Raw genomic sequence first — 20,942 nt, forward strand, 5'->3', positions numbered from 1 at the left:
GGCACCCCTATGAGGTGCCTGGTACCTGGCTACAGAGCTTGGTAATATGGCATCTCATAGGGAAAAGTAAAATGAATGAAAGCGAAATTTTCATTGCTATAAATGATTCCAGAAGTAGGGGCCATGGATTAAAATTAAGTGGGAGGGAGGTTTACACTGGATTGTAAAAGGGATTGCTGAAGTGTATCATTTTTCCCACTACTAATACTAAAGTCTTCTTTCAACCATTGAGTTAATTGGTGGAATAAGTTACCTCTGTGAACAATTTAGGAGCTTGGGGAAATTAAAAGGTCAGCTGGATAGAAGAACTCTTTATTATATAATAAAGATAGTTAAATACATTAGGAAGGAAACGCATATGTATTTATTTTATTATTGTTATTTGGCTGGTGCAACAAAAGCCCGAGTTTCCTTGCACTCTATGGCTAATGCTAATATCCAATGCAGCCGTTCCAGAATATAAAGTAAATGTTAATTTAATATTAAGTCAGCAACATCCTTAATACATAATTTATAGTTCAGCCATCAGTGATGGAATCAGAATGCGTTAAATATAAGTCTGCTTAGGTATAACGCCACATGCCCGCATTTGCATTTAGCAAAGTTCAAAATCATGAAGTTCTAGCCTGACCAATCAAGCAATACCGTTGTGAAGAACGATCGCTCAAAGAGATGGTGGCTAGATTTCTAGGTCAAACAAAAAAACGACTTTGACCTGAAAAGATTCGAGACGTGGAATGACGTCATCTTAAAATAACTAAAAAAGAGATGCCCCAAGGGAGCAGCTGACCGAAAATCGGACGTCATTGAGAAAGCACAGCAGTTGGATAGGCGTGCGAAACGCAATCGAGAAGAGAAGGAAGGATTCCAAAGACAAATAAAATCTTCACTATTGGAAATTACTCGGCCATTTATTCAATATTTCAAGAACTAAACTATTCACATTTGACCTTTTTTACACCATTAATATAGCCTATACTGTTTTCTAGCGTATTTGTCATATTGGCTTTAACCTGTATTTAGGTTTAAATCAATCTGGAACAAGAAGTACATACATATCTTTCAGCTGGGAGATGAAATTCTACGTACTTATTGAGAACTACAGTGGCTAATTAGCCAGCATCTCATCTTGCAACAGGAAACTCGGCCGTATCACGCAAGTGTTGAAATCCGAGATTTTATTGTTCTGTGGTTTCACAAATTAATTTTGAAATGATTTAAAGGCCACCAGTACGCCATTATGAATCTATCAAATTCAATATTTCAAGTATTGATTTTTTAACCTCAAATTTAATCAATGTATAATTGCCTACTGAACAGCCTTCAAGAATTCGAACGTATTCTTCACTGACAACTGTGTCAAAACCGGTTTTTAATCATAAAAATAATATGTTTAAAATAACTGAGAAACAAATAGAAACAAAAGTCTCAGCGAAAAATGCCCGGTTCAAATCCCTTCAATGACGAGAGGAGTTTTTATGGACTTTTCATAGTGTAAGTGAATTAGTTGGGTGAGGGTTGCATAGTTTTTTCTTCCAGAAAGCAGGCAAATTGGCCACAGAACACATACACAGTTTACAGACGCCTCATGACGTGGCTGCATTGGCGCTTAACAGTAGAAAAACATTTTGAAATGTGATCATAAATCATTTGACCAAACACCACACACATATATATATATATATATAAAATACTATTTAAGCTATTTTTGTGTATTGTGGTTTCTGTAATTTCGTATATTTTATTGCGATAGCACTTAGCAAAGATGTTTCTAAATGGGAACAGAAGTATATTTTGTTTCGTGTCAGGCTACACTTGGACTGCCGAAAGAAGGGCATTCTGTTTTGTTTGGTAAAGTTTCAGTACGTATTTGCTATGTAACAGGTAAAGCTACTCTACTCACAGCTGCGCACTGTCGATCTCTCTAAGCTTATACAATCAATGCGGCAGTAGTTCATGTATGTTGAACCAGAGGGCTCTGTGTGGTCGAGTTGCTAAATTGGTGGCTGCAGAAACAGGTTGATGCGCGTGTGGAAGTTGAAAGAACATCGCGTCTTGGCTCTGGGATGGTCTCAATCAGAATATCCAATTACGAGTGGTCTCAATCAAAGACGAAGAAGCGGTAAAATTACTTCATTATAAAATTAAAAGCGAAGATCAAGTAATTTAGAACGTAATGAGATTAAAGTCAGCATAAACTAATAAAAGCGCAATGAGAAAAACATAGTATCGGGATCAAGCAAGAACTCTGCGTAAGTTTTCTTTACAACGCATACACCAGGGAGTTTTTCCTCTTAGTTCTCATCTAGTTACCATGGTTGAGGATGACATCGCTAATCGTGACACGATTTCTGACTTCCAATACGTGCAGTGGCCTGTTGTAGAATCACCTTCAGATTTAAAAAGTAACGTTTCAGAAACAAATTTTTCGATTCAGTGTACAATACCAGTTGGATGTTTTTTGCGGTATCCTTTGCCTCTGACTGTGATTTATTGTGTGGCGTATAGTCTCGTGCTTGCCGTAGGACTTGTTGGTAACTGCGGTGCACTTGCTGTAGTGTTTAGGGATCGAGCTCTTCAGACAGTGTATTATAGATTTTTAGCTAACTTAGCGATTGCTGACCTCCTTGTACTGGTGTTTTGCTTGCCTGGAACGGTGCTAGGAAACCTATTTGGACGTAAGTCAAACATAAATTAGTTTCCACGTAGTATAAGGAGCTATGAACTTTCTTTCTCGAATTATTTGTCAGTCTCCAACGTATGCACATATACTGGAGAGGGTACTTAACAAAGCTAGTTATTTAACTAACAGTAAGGTGTTCAGAGTTACTGTTACTTTTATTTATGTTTTACATATTGGTTATATACTATAACAGATAAAGATGATGGTATCCTTATTCTTTCTAGGGTGATAGACAAGGGGCCATTAATTTCAATTTGAAAAAGATAGTTGCATGGTAATATGCGAGAACAGTTCGAATGAATTTAAGAAGAATTAGATAAATTATAATTAGACGGATTGGACAAATGAACTGGGTAGTTTTTTTTTTTTTTTTTTTTTTTTGGCTAATGCTGTATAAGCTTGCTTTCTCACATCATTTTCCACCATTAATACTAACAAAACAGTGGTTTTAAATATTTACATATAATATATATTTGAAGCTACGTTTTAATTCTTTTTACCTTTTTACCTATTTGTTGTGTTGTAGTTTCTGGCGCAAGCGCGTACTTCGGCCATATTGCGCCTTCCAAATCAAGTGACCTTACATATGAGAACTGCCTGTGGAGCAGTTAGCATTTACCTTTTCGTCGAGTTAAAATATACTATTGATGTACAGCATGTTGCCCAAAGTACTGAATAAACACACTGTATACTCTAACTTTTGGTTACGAAAATATTGCAAACAAGAGCAGCAGCGCAGAAGTATGAATGAAGCTGTCGAAGGCAGACGCCTGATTTATAACCGACACATTGGCGGACTACAAGTTCGACTAATTTGAATGCCATCAGGTCGTGGAATTCCAAGACAGAACTTAGTGTATACACCGGATTTCGGAATTTTTTAACATACCGGAAACCTCCGCGTGGGTCAGTGTGCGCAAGCGGAAGGTAGTTTACAGACTTCGACAACAATAGAGTTCCGATTAGCTGGTTGTGTTGTGGCAAAAACCGAACGTAAAGTTGTCAAAGAACCACAGAAGAGTTCCTGGAACATAGAGAAATAAGGGTCAGTGCGAGAAATTTACGCAGGGCGTGGCATCACCAAGAAATCTACGGGCGAGAAACTGCCTGTTTTTGGCCTTCTTTTCGTAGTAAATGGATAGATTTATTTTATTTATTTATTTTTTGTGCTGTTTTGAAGGAGCTTTTTGGTGACATCCTCAATAAGACCGCTTTCTTAAGTGACACAGTAAATTACCTTGAATTTTTCAATAGAGCAATGGCCTCTGTTCCGAAGCCAAGTGTGTTGCGGCTTGGTTTCAAAAGAATAATGTCACACTAATAGGCTGAACCCGCTCTCAGCCATGCAAACAGAAATATATGAAGCCAATTAGAAAGGTATTGTTCAGTGAAGGCAACACCACTTTCCCATTTAAGAACTATTCTATTAAAAGAATGGATTTTTTTTTGGTCCGCACTTCATAAATGGTGCAAACTGGCCAGTTCATATTACATGCTGAAAGAAGAATCACATCGCTGGCTATTGTTGACTTTTTTCTTAGTAACATAATGTGTTTAAAATTCATGTATATTATTCATTTTCATCAGATCAAGTGACTATAGTTGTGTGTGTGTCTTTCTTCCTTGTAAGTGCCACTATGTAATAAAGGTGTTCATATTGGCTGGTAAAGAATGAATTTAATAATATATACATTGGGGAAGTGTTAGGTAGCAATGCTTGCTTTTCATTTGTCATATTTTCAACTGGTACGAACATTTTAGAAAGACCAAAGCATTTGTGGGTAAAGTTCAATTTTAGATATTTAAATATAATTCGAATGTTTCAGAATTAGAAATCTTGTTTGGACGTCAGTTGTTAATTGAATTTTAGTTTCCATGTATAGCTATGTTTTTGAGATAAATAATGAAATCTGATCACATCTTCTGAACTTGAGTAATTGATTATTGGAACAAACTTCCATCTGGTGTTGTGGAAGTGGGTAGTTTGAACAGATTTAGGGAAGAATTAAACAAATTATTAAAGGGGAGGTAGGAAGATGAAGTAGTTATTTTTTTTTTGTTTGGCTGATGCTATATAAGCTTGCATCATTTTTATTAATAATTGCTTAAAGGGGAGGAAAAAAGGAAATTTTTCTTTCAAGAAAAAAATAAAAAAATTCTTATTCAAGAAAATAGCGCTTTACTTGCAGTCAGTTGTTCAACACGGTATCTAAAGTTAATGGTAAGGATCGCTATTTGGCACTGTGGCTGAAGTGAGCTGGGTTGTTTATTGACCAGCTGATCAAAATTCCGTTTGGAACTGAACAGACATTAGGTGTAAAGAAGATGGTGATATTGCCACAAGTTAAAAGCAACATGAAAGTGAAATGAGGAAAATGCGATTGGAGAATCAGGCCGTGCAGAATCTGAAATGTCGCTTGATTGTCACAGGGGCAGTTCTTATCTTTTCTCACCAGGTATCTGAAATCTTTTCTTATTGAATACCCTAACTTCTGAAATTTTGAATTGAAGTACGATATGAAAAGGTTACATTTTCTTCTTTAAGTACTGAAGTGCCCTGCGTTTTCCTATGGTTATCATTGGTTGAGTATCACTATTATTGAGCATGTCTCGACAGTGGACTAAGAAATAATCGTCCTCAGCCATCAACTTAGTTGACTTAAAAGAACGACTCACATAATCATAATCTTGAGAACCATAGCTCGGGCTAGTTATGCTATTGACAGAAAGGAGTTATGCAGTTTTCGAAGAGGGGGATTAACATCCTTAATGGGATGAGGAAGCATGCTACAAGCTGTTCCAATGGGGAACAACGCTACGGAAATTTCGGAAGAAAATGTCAGAAAATCTTAGCCATGGCAAAACACTTGGAAGTGGAAAATGAAGATATGAATTAAGTCTCATAGAGAAGGCCTCATGACCAACGATTTTGATTGAGTTGGGCACAAATGTAAATTTAAGAAACAGATGATAATGCAAAAAAAGCCCTTAAACGAGCCTGAACCTCAGAAATTTAAAAGAAATCACGATGAAGGTGCAAGAGACAAGTAGGAATCTGATTCCGAAGTTAAAAAAAAGCAATAATGTTGCTGGAGGCCTTCGTAATCACTGTTGCTATAAGATTTTTTTTATGAGAGAGAGAGAAAAAAAGAGCAATTCGTCAGCTTTCTTTGAATAAATTTTAAAACTGAATTAGAATTAGATTAAAAAGGTATATGCACGGTAATTGTATTTATTCATATTTTATTTTTTTAAATCAAGTTATTCGGAAATCTTTGGGAACGTATCTAGGTAAGTTAGATGAGTTTATATGGGAAATGTATATTCGCTTAGAGACCATTCGGCTATACGATTTTCCAAGGATGCATTGCGTACGTTAACCGAAAGTTATGTGTATATTACGCATAATACGAATAAAGTATAAGAATTGTTGATAAATATTTTCTGGCTAAATTATTATTTATATAAGTCCTGTGAAGAGTTGACAACTTCAGTTTTAGAATTACGCACTTCTGTCTTTGGATAACTTAATTACAGCAGATGAAAAATGATAGGGCTAGTGATAAATTGCGCTGCGTCTTTCACCAGCAGACCACCTCTATCATTATTGTATTGGCATCAATTTTAGTTCAAATTTTCTTTGACTGATCCGTCCTGTTTCCTGCAGGTCTACGCTAACCTCATATGCTCGAGATTTTTCTGAATTAGTTAAAGGGTAAAAATGAGAACAGCAGTGTGCAGCTTCTGTTAATGGTAACACGGAAGCATTTTAAATCGGGAATATAAAAAAAAAAAAAAAAACTTTCTACTGCATAGATTTTTATATATTAAACGCCGATATGGAATAATTCTAATTTTGTTAGTTTCAGCCCGACATTGTGTTTTCTTTTATTTTTTTGAGGGGGTTGACTCTTCCCATAAATTCTTTCTGTATTCTATATTCTTTCTGTTGAGTGGATTATTGCAATTTCCCTTGTTCACCTATATCTTGGAGGTGGGGCACTCGTTTTCTTTCTTAGATTTTGAGGTAATAATGCTCAGGCAGTAACTTAAAAAAAGAGCAAAGAAAGGGATTCACACCCTTTCATTGATTTTAAGGGCGTTTACTCACTGTGTGAAGAAAGTGATAGTATTGGCATTTATTCCATATTTGTTATTTGTAATAGGATAGGGAGGTAGTTGAGATGATAATGTGCCGTTTACGGTAGTTATTACTAAAAACGTTCCATACACGAAAGATCCATAAAGTTCCATACAGTCACGAAAGGGAAAAATTTCATGTACGTGATATGCAGCTTCCAGGCCAGAGACTGTGCACGGCAATATCACAGTTAATACGTCTCTATCCATCGAAAGTAGGCACAGAGTTTTTGTCTATGAAATTAATTGCACGAATTGTTATTATGGGTAGGCGGCACGTCGATGAAAGGATCACCTGGGGTTGGGTAGCACGTTATTGCCATTTTAAAAGCTACATCTGACAGCTCCACCATTATTGAGCAATAATGGAAAGACAGCAATCGAATCTCCCTCGTAGGACGTGATTATTGTTGATAGCACTCATAAGTATCATCAACACGAAAGCGACTTGACAGCACGAGGATTTGTGGATGGCAGCATTAACGCAAAAGATGATGGCAAATTCATCCCCTTTTTGACTTAGTTGTTCTCAGGCAAGATGCTGCCATCATGTGGGCTCTCATATCATCTTCGGAAAGCTTGGTCCTCTCACTCCTTGTTCCTTTGACATCCAGTTCTGTTTCTTATGATATGTATAGTCGCCTTATGAATTTACTGTTGATGAAGGAAGGGTTTGCCGTTAAGAGTTACAATTTTTTTAAGCAGAAGCGTATTTTTAACAGTTTTTATCTTGTACACGGTTTTGCACTCTCACAGTGGATGTAATCACTGTCCTTCCACACTTTCTGGATAAAACCTGGAGTTATTCCTTGTCGGGTATGTGCAGCAATTTTTGTTTTCCCGGAAACTCGGGTTTGTTCGTTAAGTAAAACAAGCAGACCGACCAGAGGCCACACGTAATTTACAAACAAAATACACTTGATGTACGGCAGAAGTGCCCAGTCCACAGCCACGTAGGCAGCCCTAAGTGCTATGAATCCCACCCCACCCACGTTTAAAATTAGACGTGTCGCAAATTATCGTTTCACAATGACTTTTAATAATGTCCGTTTTTAGTAATATTCAATTTTACTGTACAGTATTGTATTCCGAGGTTATTTTATGTATCTTCCTCAGTATTTAATAATGTCATTATTTCCATGTAATAAGAGTGTTATTAGTGTCATCTAATACTAGCATTGGATTTTTCGTATTTAATAATTAAGTGAAAAAAATTAAACTCTATTTCATAAAATGCATATTTTATTCTGTAGAATAAAATTCTACAGAATAAAATATTGAACTATTCTGTAGCCCGCGACCCTCGGGCAACCCTTAACTTGAAAATGTTTGTGTATACAACTTTATTTATATTGCATTTTTACCTATTTTAAAGCCTTCTGAAATACGTAGGTTGGCATTTTGCTACATGTTTTATGAAAAATTGTAAAATAAGCAATTTGTTGAACCGGAGTCGCACGTTCTGTAATATTATTTTTACATTTTCAAACATTCAATTTCTGTCTCATTCCCCACAATTATATTAGAGGGCTTTCAACCTGGTTGATTCATTACACATTATAATGCGTGCGATGTCCAGATTTAAATTTTCATAAACGCGGACATCAACCCATTTCTATTTTGATTTTATTGATATCTTAAATTAAATAATGCCCACTTGCTACGTTTATTATATATGGTAAGTTAATATACTGTATGGATTTATCCTCAAAAGCGGCCAGATTTCATGGCTCTAAATAAATAAAATATTAATTTTTTTTTATTTTTTTCAAATAGAGTTATTTCAGACATAAAAAAAAAGAACTATGTAATCTTCTTTTCAAAACTATCTTAGTGGGGGATATGAAAAGGCTAATTAAGTAATCCCCCCATTACTATTCTTTTCAAAATAACTGTCTGTTTCGCCCACGAGGTAACTACACCTTCGCAAACCACAAATGCAGGTTTGTCAATAATTTATCGATTGAGTTTCGTGAGTAGATTGATTAGGTTGTTATTTCTTGGCTGTTTCTATTTTCATAGCAACTTGGGAAGAGAAGTTCTCATTAATCTCCAGAAGACACTAACAAGGAGAAATCGATCTCAGAATTTATCAACATACCGGTAATACTTGAACCAGCGGTTTTCCTTTGTTCCACGCTAAAGAATTTTCACGGGATCTTAGAGCTTCCCGGAAACTCCTCCTTTTAATTATTGACTTTGGATATCTGTCGTTATTCCGAGAGAAGAATCTTATATGAATTCCAGGAGGTGGCGATCCATGAGAAGGAAGAAAAGACCTTTGTTAGTTTTCTTTGTAAATATACAATTTGTATCACGGAAGTGGCGCTGTTAATTAGATTTCAGATGCGTATAGATTTACTGGAATCTATCATCAGAGGTTTTATCTATTGTCACGAAACGCGAGCATTTTTTGGGGTTTAAGGGTTATAGAAATAATAAGGGGTAATACTAGTTGCAGAGTCCTTCAGGTGATATTCAATAATTAAGAAGTCACGCATGATCCAATTTTTTATACATCGGACATCAGAAAAGTCAGTGATGGGTTCTTGTATTAACCATAGAAAATGAAAAAAAAAATGTTATTTAATTTAAGAAAAAATCAAACGCGCCTGAAATGAAACGCACTGCACGTTAACTTGTTTAAATATTGTTTAATATATGTAAGATATTAGAGTAAACTGCTGACTTACTGCCATTCTAAAATAGGCCATTAAATGTACCTCTCGAAACTAAAGCATTCAATGATGCCTGATAGGGACATCGATTCTTCAAACCAGCAAGCAAGCTTAAGAAAAAAGATCACTTACGCAACTTTGAAAATCAATGGAGGAGTAAGAACCCTAGCAATTTTTAGCATGCCTGTCCGGTAATCTCCTTACGTTGTTTGATCCTCAGTTAATTAAGTGCCAGCTGGTATGCTGACTGATGGATCTGTTTATTAGACCGAGCGGTAAAACGATGATTAAAAAATAATAAAGCATTAATTTTAAATCAAAATGTGCAGCTTTATCGCTTCAGAAGTCAAGAGGTGACTGCTATAGAGTGAAGGAAACTGTGGGTCGTTTATCACGGATAAAACGACCGTGATTTACAAATTGACGATTTAGAAACTCAATTTACAAAATGAATTACACCAAAACAGTAATAATAACATTTTAAAACAACAACGGCAAAAAATTAGTGATTCTTGGTGTTCATCACCCGAACTTTGTTGCCTGGAAATCATTCATTTCAAAATTGTTCCTTTTTCGATGCAGTAAATTAGCAAAAGTCTTATCCTGATTAGGGTGCACAGGATATTTGGTTATTGGAAACTACTGGAATTTGTTTGTATTTTTAAAAGAGATATTCGAGGAAAGGAGCAGTAAAGAGTTCTGTTTTTTTTTTTTTTGAAAAAATGCGGAAAAATAACCATTAGTATAAAACAGTATTTAAGGATCCGAAGAACGATGTTCTGTTCTTGATATAGAAAATTTGTAAAACTGGAACATAATCCAAAATTAATTTGTGACGTCACAATTGTATCATTAGAGTGTCGTTGTGGCACACAGGCTATAATCACCTCTATTTTACCTGCAACGTGGCACAGTAGTTATAATCACCGCCCTTCCACATCATGTGGAAAACTGGGTTCAAATCGTGTGAAGGATGCGAGTAAATTACGGATTTTTTTGGTGGCAGAGACGGCCGTTTGGATTTTTCTTTAGGAATCCCGGAACTTTTGCCCAGAAAACATGCAGAGAGAAAACAACACGCCCGATTTACAGGCGTGATGCAAACAGGTGAATCAGCTTCGGTTCGGACGCACCTAAAATTGAAAATATTTGTTTTTCCCATTTGAGTAAGACGTTACCACGTCTAATATATAGTTTGGTCATAATTAAAGAGCATTACTTTGGAAAGGATAATAGGACAAAGTTAAAATTTAGAAAAAATAATATCCAGTATACGTTAAAACAAATAACTTGGCAAAAGATTAGTTTGAAAAAGGTGGGAGGAGGGGGGGGGGGATCTCCAAGAGTGACATTGACGCTGTACTCAAATGCATAGAGGCGGTGACACGTATGTACAAAAAGTTATGAATGCAGGCATAATCATAACAGCCAACCAAACTCAACATGATTCGATTCGAAGAAGAGCGGAAAATTGCATATGCAGATGCTTATGATGATTCAGAACATGAGCAAATGCACAGCTGCAGTTTACGAATATTTTCGTAAGGGAATGAGATGAAATGGTAATTCTGTTATCAAATGGGTTGTGTAGTAAGATGTGGTTTGAGGAAAGGGGCGTACTGTTATTTGTATTTTGTGGTAGGAGAAATCCAGAATTAACGAAGTCTTCGAAAAATCGATTTCCTGCTGTGACCTTGGTCACTGGAGGAAATCGATTTCCTCTACGATTACCAGAGTAGTTTAACGACAACTCATTATTCCACGTCAACTTTCCGCGAAGTACTATAAATAACAATGTATTGGAATCTCTACAAAATCGATATGGTAAAAACCTAACAGAAGATGGTGAAATTCCGGGTCGAATGGAGATAGATGAAATGCGACCCTGGAATAGTGATGCTTGATCAGACAAGCAGCATTTCTAGCTCAACGGTCCAGTGAACGTCCATAACTGTTGGACATCGAAAAGGTTTCGGAATATTTTTTCGGTACTAGGTGACCAAACAATAAATTCCGATAATCTCAGTAACTTGGTTGTAGTCGTTTTTCTATCATCTGTTCTAATAACGTGAAAAATAAGAAAATGTTGGAGGTGTAGGTCCACCAATATGTGCCTCATCCTCTAGCGACTGGGGCACTCTTGAAGTGCTTGCGTAACTGGTACACCATCTCTGAGATCGCTTCGTCATCGTAACCTTGCTCGACGATTCTGTACCTCTTCTGTTCTAACGTTTAGTTCATTACTCCCAGATAAGAGAGATAGGGCCAGAAAAACATAAAAACTAATGTAAAAAAGAGTAACTGTTCTGATCCCTTTTAAGATTAAGAGAAAGATGAAAGTCTTTTTCTTATGCTATGGTACCATCCCTTCAGTGAGCTGGTAGTGCGACCGAAACACCAGTAATTCTCTTTAAAATAAATGTTCCTTTCAGGGAGCGCTGTTTCTTTGGACGATATTTGACAACTCATCGATAAGCAAGAGTTTGAAAAGAATTTCCGAGTGTCGAAAACCACGGAAAAAGTCTTTAATCTTTTCTCAGGCTCTTTTTCTCTTTTTTTTCTCTTTTCTAAGATAGTAAAAAAGAATGAGACAATTCTACTATTGTAGAATAATTTATATCTAACACATGGAGTGCTCATATTTGCGGACGAGTAGATTCTTGAGCGGCGGTGTACGACGGATTTTTGAAACAAGTTCGGAAACTTCTTGACTATGCTGTATTGATTATCGTTTCTCTCATATTAGGATTACCATAATGTGCCAGAGTAACTTTTTTAGATGAAACCGTAACAACTCTATTTATCCCCAAATGTATCAAGTGGTGCCTTACAATTTCTATGAAAAATTCATTCTAAGCCTTGAGCTCCCATCGAGACAGAATTAGAAGTTAATTCTGTCTCGATGGGAGCCCATTATAGACCTTTCTACAAGTGTAGAATTTATTTGCCAAAAGCAATGCACCAGATGTCTCCACAAAGTTATTTCATTTCGTCCGAAGAGGAGGACTCCAAACAGCTGCCGAACTAAGTTCAAAAATATCATTTGCATCAGGCAAATGATATTTGTGAATGCAAAAGACTGCAAATAAATTCTGCAGTCTTTTGCATTTTGCAGATAAAAAAACATAGGAATCGCACCCTGGAACAAATTTTTCGCTCATACAGTTGTAATTAACTTACTCTCTAATTTCCATATCCTTGAGCCTAGTGTTATAAACAAGAAGAGACTTCTTTGGTTGTCACATATCAAGGTTTTCTGCGAACTTCCAAGGAGGCATAAAACTTGAATTCATTTTCAGGTGCGTTCGCGCAAGTGTAAAGCAGCTATTTTCTTCCACCTGTCCGAATCAAACAACTTGACTCCCAGTCGAATGATTTTCACGAAATTTCAGATTTAGCTTTTTTTTTTCGAAAGACATTTCAAGCCATGCCAAATTTCCGTAAAGTCGGACAAATCCAGCAACTGGTTGCTTTTTGATGAACGCGTTTTTGCTGTCAGTTTAATATGAGTACTCTGAGTACTTAAGTATATAAATTTACTACGTACGTAAGTATATAAATCGTGAATTAATAATATTAACTGATTATATTTATCAAGCAGGAAAGTGAAATACGTGTTATATTTCAATCGTTGGTAAAATCCAGGAGGAAGTAAGTAAAGTACGTTGCAAAAACGTTGGCTGCATACTGCGATCTGAGGTGTTGCTAATTGTTTCTTTTATTAAGTTATACACATGATCCGCGAAATACGTTTTAATACGAAATTGCATTTGTATTAAAGACCCAGGAGGAACAAAACTATGAGCGAATATTACGTTGTGAGGTACGTGAGTGAACTAAAACAGTTACTTTTATACATTATTACTCAATTAGTAATTTGTATCATCCTGGAGACATTTGTTAGGAAGTAATTGAACTATTCGAAGTACATCTTTGTGAACTTAGATCATTTTATGTATCCTCTCTATTCGGTTGCATTTTGTTTCGGGGATGAACGAAGATGCTGCCATCGCTTTGGTGTGCGTTTGGGTTCTAGATGAAATTAGTGGACCTACGAAGACGCATCGTTGATGCAAATCTGACGTTTTTCAAGTTGAAAAATAATATATTCAGATCAGTTGCCTGTTCGCTTCTCTTTCTTTTCTTTGTGAGTCGCCCTCTTAAATTTACATATAAATAATTAGATAGGAATGCACAAGAGGTGAAATACAGAGTTACTGAAGTTATTATTGATTAAAATTCTCGATGTGAGCAAATGATAAATCAGAAAACAAATTATAGATTGTCACCGCGCAAAATATGTTATTATCCGGAGTCAAGTCAGCAATCGGCGCATCCTTGGCTAACTATTCTTCCTGAAGACAGCATGCGTCCTATAAACAATGTTTCACTAGTTCCTTTCTCCCTCTTCCAATTCACCGGGTTGATTGATTGCAGTGGCCATTCGATCCACACCGATGACTTAGCTTTTCGGCCTGTACGAAATTAGTGTCCTAATGCAAGACTGCTCACACCAAGGGATTCATTCCTATTGTGTCTCTTTAATAAAAACAGTTACTACTTCTACTAATAGGCAGAAAAAGTACCTGCACTGCCAAAGGGAGTGGAATGCAGTTCAAAAATGCTGAAACTTCATTAACGTCGAGGGCACTTTAATCTTTCATATGGACTTGCCCCTCATTGTTTTAATTTAACATAGAGCAATATGAATATCACATAGCTACATTACAAATATTATGAGAGGCTTAACCATATACTGTAAACCTTACAAGTTCTTAAACTGCATATTTGGAGGATGAGATCTTTCAGCAGATTATTTTTAAAATACAATACGTTGGCGAGAAGCTGATAAAGTTACAATATATGAAAACAGCTACATTTTTAGTAAAGCATGCAAAAAAAAAAAAAAAAAAAGGCTAACAAATAAAAGGAGGAAAGCCTCCCCATTCCAACGCTAATTAAATTTTGAAACCAAAATCTATATAAATATTCAGAATCAATTCATCTTTGTTTTCTGTATTAAATGTAGTATTTAAAATGTCGCTCTGATGAATAATAAGAGCGACTAACTTTGCCAGGGTGTGACAAGTCCTTAAAAGTTAATTATGTCTCGATGGGGACCCATCATAGACTTTTCTACAAGTGGAGAATTTAAGTTGTCACTTTATTTTTGAGCATTTTACGACATCGTCGAAAATTAGAGTAAAAGATGTAATCCTGAAAACTATCATTGAGGACGCCTGGAAATTTTTTAGATTTAACCTTTTACCGACTCTTTCCGAAAACATTTAAGATATTTTATTTTACTTTCTATCACGATTGTGAACTTGGTCCAAAAGTTGTCTTCTATTCAACAGAGTACATTGTCTGAATACTCAGTATTAAGTTTTGTTCTGCATCTTGAAGGTTTGATAGCATATAATAGCTGTAATTCGACTAATATCAGTTGTCTGCAAAGTCGCATTCGTCTTATTTACTTTGCGTTGTAGGATGAAGTGGCATCCAAAAGTTGTAAAGCTCGAGAAGTGTTCCGCTCAAAACTGCTAGAGTACAGAGATAAGACAAAGGTTGGGGACCAGTTATAGTCGTGCCAAGTAGAAGGCCTGACGAAAGTCGATTTCGCGTTATTGAGAATCCATTTGTCAACCAGAATTCTTATTATCCAGTTGTGCGGCTCAGAGAACGGTTCGGGTTTTCTTGTCAGTTATGTGATTGATCTTTTTGGTTACGATTTTGAAAGCAACTTTGCCACATCTCTGTGCAGTGGTTTATCTTCTCGGAGAAATAGCGCCTGCACGTTACTTACAGGCAATTCGCGTATCGAAATTATTGAAAAAAAAACAGTTTTTGTCCAATCAGTATTTTAATGTTAAAATATCGTGTTAATATGGGAGTCCTCACTAAACAGAAAGAGCTGAGCAAAAATTTCGGAAGGTGCAATCCATCAAACTGTCAAAGTCGTAGTCTGTGGAAGGAGAATATTTTTAAGAAAACAAACAAAAGTAACGGACATAAGACAAGGCAAATTTTTATAAAGTGAATTGTAAAACAAAACTTTTTACCGTTTCTGGATCGATCTCAGGTACATGGAATAAATAAAATTATAGACTTCCAAGGATAAATAATACTGGCTCGGTTAAAATACCAGGACGTAAGTATTTCCTGATAAGAACTTAAACTTAATTTACACATATTTTTAAGGTAAGTTAACAGCTTTGTATATATTTCTTTCCTTTCAGGAAATGGTGGCACGGTTTACTTCCCGGTATTCTGAATTACTTCTCTAAGTCTCCCCACTTCACAACTTAAGGAAGGTACAAGGATAAGGAAATCAGAAAACCCAAACTAAAGAAAAATGAAATGGAAAATAGATTTCAAAAAGCATGATGAATGGAAAGTTTTTTTTCTGTAGCGAAGCACAGTAGTATATAAGCGGGTTGGGGGGAATTGTCAAGGCAACAGTGGCTCTATGCATTTTTTATAGATCATTTACCCTTTGGTGTGACACAAAGTCTTAATAAATATTTAAATGAATTATTCAAGCTGTTTTCTGTAATATACTTCTCGGTAAATTGATATATATTCTGCATATTCCATTTTCGTGTTAATACGACCCTGACTTATATAAAATAAGTAATTTCCCAAAATTATATTAATTGTTTCTGTGGACATTCAGCTGAACCTCTTTGAAAGGTCGACGAATAAACACGAGTTTAAAGTGGTTGATTTTTCATGTTGCTGAAGTACAGCTTAAATATTTTCTGAATTTAAGCGTTAATTTTTGTTATTTTCATTTACAGGGTACTCATAAAGATAATAAAAAACATTCAAAACCTTTCGAATTACGACTATAATTGCCTACCCCATAACACGACATAGTAAATATACCAATATTAGGACATCAGCTTATGTTGTGGTATTAAAAATACATTTAGCCGGATGGAACAACAGGACTAAACCAAAATAAATGCAAAAACGCAAAAGATTAAAATATATTGGAAACAAAAATAGCAACTACACAAAACACATCGGCACATCACAGAATAAGTATCTCTAACTTAATGCGGTGAGATGAACCTAGTCCCGATGAAATATTCGATTTCACCAATAATTACTTGTTAGAATTTAATGAATTAGAAGAATAAAAAACGGATGTGTTTTCTATAACATTCTATCTTTGACATCTTTCACAAGTAAACGAGAACTGGCGCTAATTTCGAAAGTGCGTTGTAAATTAACATTATATTTCGAAATAGGTTATCCATCCCTGCAATTTTGCTGTCACCTATCACTGACTCAATGATAATATTAAAAAAGATAGTCCCGTCGCGGTCTCTTATTTATTTTCGTTTAGAAAGCTGTCTGCATTGAATGTTGTTTGACAGCACTAACAAAGATCTGGAACTCTGGCACGTCCAAGATACCTTAATTTATTTTTGTATACGTTCGAACATAAAATGAAATAATGTGCTCGTTCAAAAACTTCTGGAAGAGGAAGTGTCATGACTGAAAAAATTGATAACGAAAACTCCAACACCCTTGCAAAGAAAGAGGATTTCTTTAATCGCTGCTGACTTATCATTGCACTCTGAATTGAAGTGATCGTCGCTATACAAAGATTATATTTTATTGTGATGAATAGGCTAACCATGGTATTTTCAATAAGCGTCAGGTGACTGAATATCGAGAGAAACAAAGTGTCACCTGTCATTTAAACGGAGCAGAAATGGATGATGTATTGGCTTCTCGCTGGGGCTAACCTATTCAATGCAGCTTTTAAAGCTGCAACTTTTCGAAATCCTTGTTTTCAAGTCATCGAAAGAGCTGGAAGGCAGTAAAATATGTCAAGCAGACAAAAGAACTCAAAGCTTGGGTTGCCGGGCATGTGTGCGTGACCAACAGTGGCTTAGAGTCTTAGGAAGAGAGTTCTGTGAAAATGTAAGGATTGTACTGGTCATCTTTCGGGCTCACTTTAAATTGCCTTTCGATCTGCAGGCTATTTTATTACTGTTATTATTTACTTATATTTTTTTTCATTCGTTTCGATCATCAAACATTTCCGAACCTATAACCGCCTTAGTATCGTGAATAGGCGAGATCTGTGAAGAAAGAAGGAAAGAATGTATCGACTTCGGATACGAATTCCTGAAGACCGTAATTTTCAAATAACACATACGGAGGAAGATTGATACTAAGAAACGAAGCGGAAAGGATGAAAGAGGATAAAGATGCATGCAGGCTGTCAGTTGTTCGTGTTAAGATTTTGAAGAAGGTGGGGGAATTATTGATGTTAGTTCAAATGAAAAATACTCGTTGAAATATTGACAGAAAAGACACGCATTAGAAACTGCGTCTTGTGATGATTAAGTGAAGTTATTCTATTAGATAGATAGATAGATAGATAGATAGAGAGAGAGAGAGAGAGAGAGAGAGAGAGAGACGTTTATGGAGGTTTTGATAACTCTGTACAAGTGCATACAATATTCTAAGATTTTGAATTGTGCAATTACAAACATTATTCCGAGGGGAGAGCAAAATATAAATCCCAATTTTGGATGCCGAGGAGCGTAGTTGTGCTTTGCTTACATGCTAAGGCAGAAGAGATGTTGCGTGGTGAGGAAATATCACGACTGAAAAAATTAGTAATGAAAACTCAATTTCTCTGCAAAGAAAGAAAGACGGTTTCTTTAATCTCTGAGCACTTATCATTGCATTATGCACTGAAGTGTTCATTACTGTCCATATATGATATGTCATAGTGATAAATGGGCTAGCCATGGTAGTTTCATGTGTTGCTGAAAGTAGGTACAGAGGAGAAGTATTCTTTTTTTTTTTGTCAGGAGATAGATAGCACATGCTTTTTTACAAGCATTGGATTGAACCAATTCAATTGAACGAACAGAACGCTTTGAAAATGCAGCGCGTTTTCCGATCTCCCTCTTAGCATGCGGAGGTCAGGCTTCTGATTTTCAGGTAAGACATAGGGAAACCTAAAACAGGGCACCAGTGCAGGTCCTCAGTACTCTAGCAGACCCGTCGGATAGAGAAATGATGTAAGGTGGTATAAACATGAAACAACATCACATCAGCAACACAGAATACAAATATACTCAACGATAAGAGGTAAAGCGTTCATTTTTGAATTCCTTAAATAAACGCGTTGGAAGCAGTTAACACAAAATTTCAATTCAATATTGACTGCTGCTTGAAGTAACGAAAGTCAGCGAGGTTAAATAAATTGCCAGTGAATCTTCATTATGGAAAGATCACCCGAGGTATCCTCCTCTCCTTTTCTCTTTAATATCTCTCGCACCAGGTAAAAACCTGTGTGGTAGATGTCGAAGACCCTGCTTCCTTTCCTGTGCATGCTCTATGGTCAGTTTGCCTGTTTGTGCAAGGGAACTGATGCTCCTTAAGAATAACTCATCTCCCGAGACCGACTCAAGATAATGAGCAGAAAAACTTGCACATAATTCCAAATTATTGTCAGCGGGATTCGAACAAGCCCATTCCTCTCAGTACAACCTTGCGCTCTTGTTAGCTTAACTACCGGCCCTACTCCGATATGTTTTCTTCATAAGATTTTTTTATTATTATTATTTTTTTTAAACGTGCAGTTCCATAGATTCTTTCAAAAGCCCCTGCGTTTACATTGTGAAAAATGGCTGAATTTCCATGCGATTTATAGGATGGAGCATCCCTTGGAAGACATAAGGAAATCAAAAAAAAAAAAAAAAAATCTGAAAAATATACCCTATAACCATATACAAGTTTCATCTAACCATCTGAGGCTACTAACGAAAAAAAATAATAACTTGCGATTAGATAGTGCCATTAATTAATTACGAACTTGTACATCTTACAAATAATTAAAAATAATACAATAGCAACTAAACCTCGAAATCATATCAAGTCAGAGATCGGACTGTACCTTCCGAGAAAAATCTCTGAGGGGGGGGGAGATAATCACTCTCATTTGAGGCATATCTAAAGTCTAATGTAGACGAACTCATAGCGCAGATGTACACAAAATACTCTTACAAATTTGCACGGTCTTTTCTCTCCAGTTTAACTTTGTTAGTAACCTGAAAATAATCATTTGAGTGGGAGCCAGGAGTGATCCATATTAGTTATGAATACTGTTCCAGCCATTCAAAGAAAAATATTCATAGCCCCTTTCTTACGTTGTCAGTAAAGTGGATTACGTTATCACTCGCTCTTCTTCCTTTTATCTACAAAGTGTAATCTTTCTTTTGTTTAACATCTTTAACATTCCGCGTCACGTTCAAGGGCAACACTTTCTGTTCTTTTAGGAACAAGTGATCCTTGGTTCTCAACTGTCACTCACACCAGAGCGTCCTTTCCCCTTTCTCATACAAATCAAAATGCGGAAGTAGCACTGTTTTGCTTCCGCATTGGGTTTCCCAAGCGCCTTTGCTGCCATGGTCACGACCTTTCACCGGTGAATCTCATTCATTTGAATAATATCCACTGAATTAACTTTGTGAATGAAAACACTTTTATTGAGAATTTACGGTATAATTGCGGTTTCCTTTTTGAATTTAAAAGTTTCCCTTTCCGTTATCAGCAACAATAATTTCCTCAAGTAATTTATCCTGTTTTCAGGCAGATTTTACGAACCTTACTGGTTAAATTTATTTAAGTCAAACTTTTCCTATGTAAATTTTCTTGAGGATTTAGATGTTTAATTAATATGGGTTAGATGCTATTCGTTAAGACAGGAGGAGATGATTAATAATTAATAAACGTATTCAAACACACCATGATAAATAATTTTCTTTTTGAAAAAACATCACATTTCGGAAGCCATTTCCCAGATCGTTGCGCAACAAGTTGTTTAAAAATCGAAAGGAACTGATAACCCTTACAAAGCAGTAACTAACTGATTAGTTAGTTACTGCTATATTTACCGAAAATAGCAAAAAAGTTTGAATGAATACGATTTCAAATATGTATGTAAAAATAACCTACAAAGATATGAATCACAGCTCATCCCGAAGCAATGGTTTTTTTTAAGTAGATTGCGCAAAAGGAAAAAAAAAAAGGACGCGTGCTTTTGCATGATGTTAAAATTCAATAAATATAAAAAGAATACGCTTCTGAAGACTATTTCAAAAAAAGAAAAAGTTCATATAATTCGATGAATTATGTGTTAAAAGATTTAGGTTTTGTGATAGGGTATTTATCGAAGTGTTCCACAAATTCAATAGTTGATACAAATGACCTCATGAAATCGGAATATATGGTATAAAAATGATGTGTTTTATACACGAAAACTATATTTATTTTATGATTACTATTTTGGGGAGTTTATGTATTGCATGAAGTGGTATCTGCCAAAACTTGAGCAACGCCGCTAGTCAGTTTAGATAAGCACAAACCTCTCTCCTGCATTGCCCAATTATAAGGTGGAAGGATTT

At 35.8% G+C, this 20,942-nt stretch overlaps 1 pseudogene; it reads left to right on the forward strand.

Annotated features, from left to right (window-relative positions):
* The first annotated feature begins 2,314 nt into the window (after window positions 1-2,314).
* LOC150088211 (neuropeptide SIFamide receptor pseudogene) overlaps window positions 2,315-20,942 on the forward strand; it is a 59,100-nt pseudogene continuing 40,472 nt past the window's right edge.

The sequence above is a fragment of the Mastigoproctus giganteus genome, chromosome 3 (assembly GCF_048544385.1).
Source record: "Mastigoproctus giganteus isolate SK-2022 chromosome 3, ASM4854438v1, whole genome shotgun sequence".
Lineage (NCBI taxonomy): Eukaryota > Metazoa > Arthropoda > Arachnida > Uropygi > Thelyphonidae > Mastigoproctus > Mastigoproctus giganteus.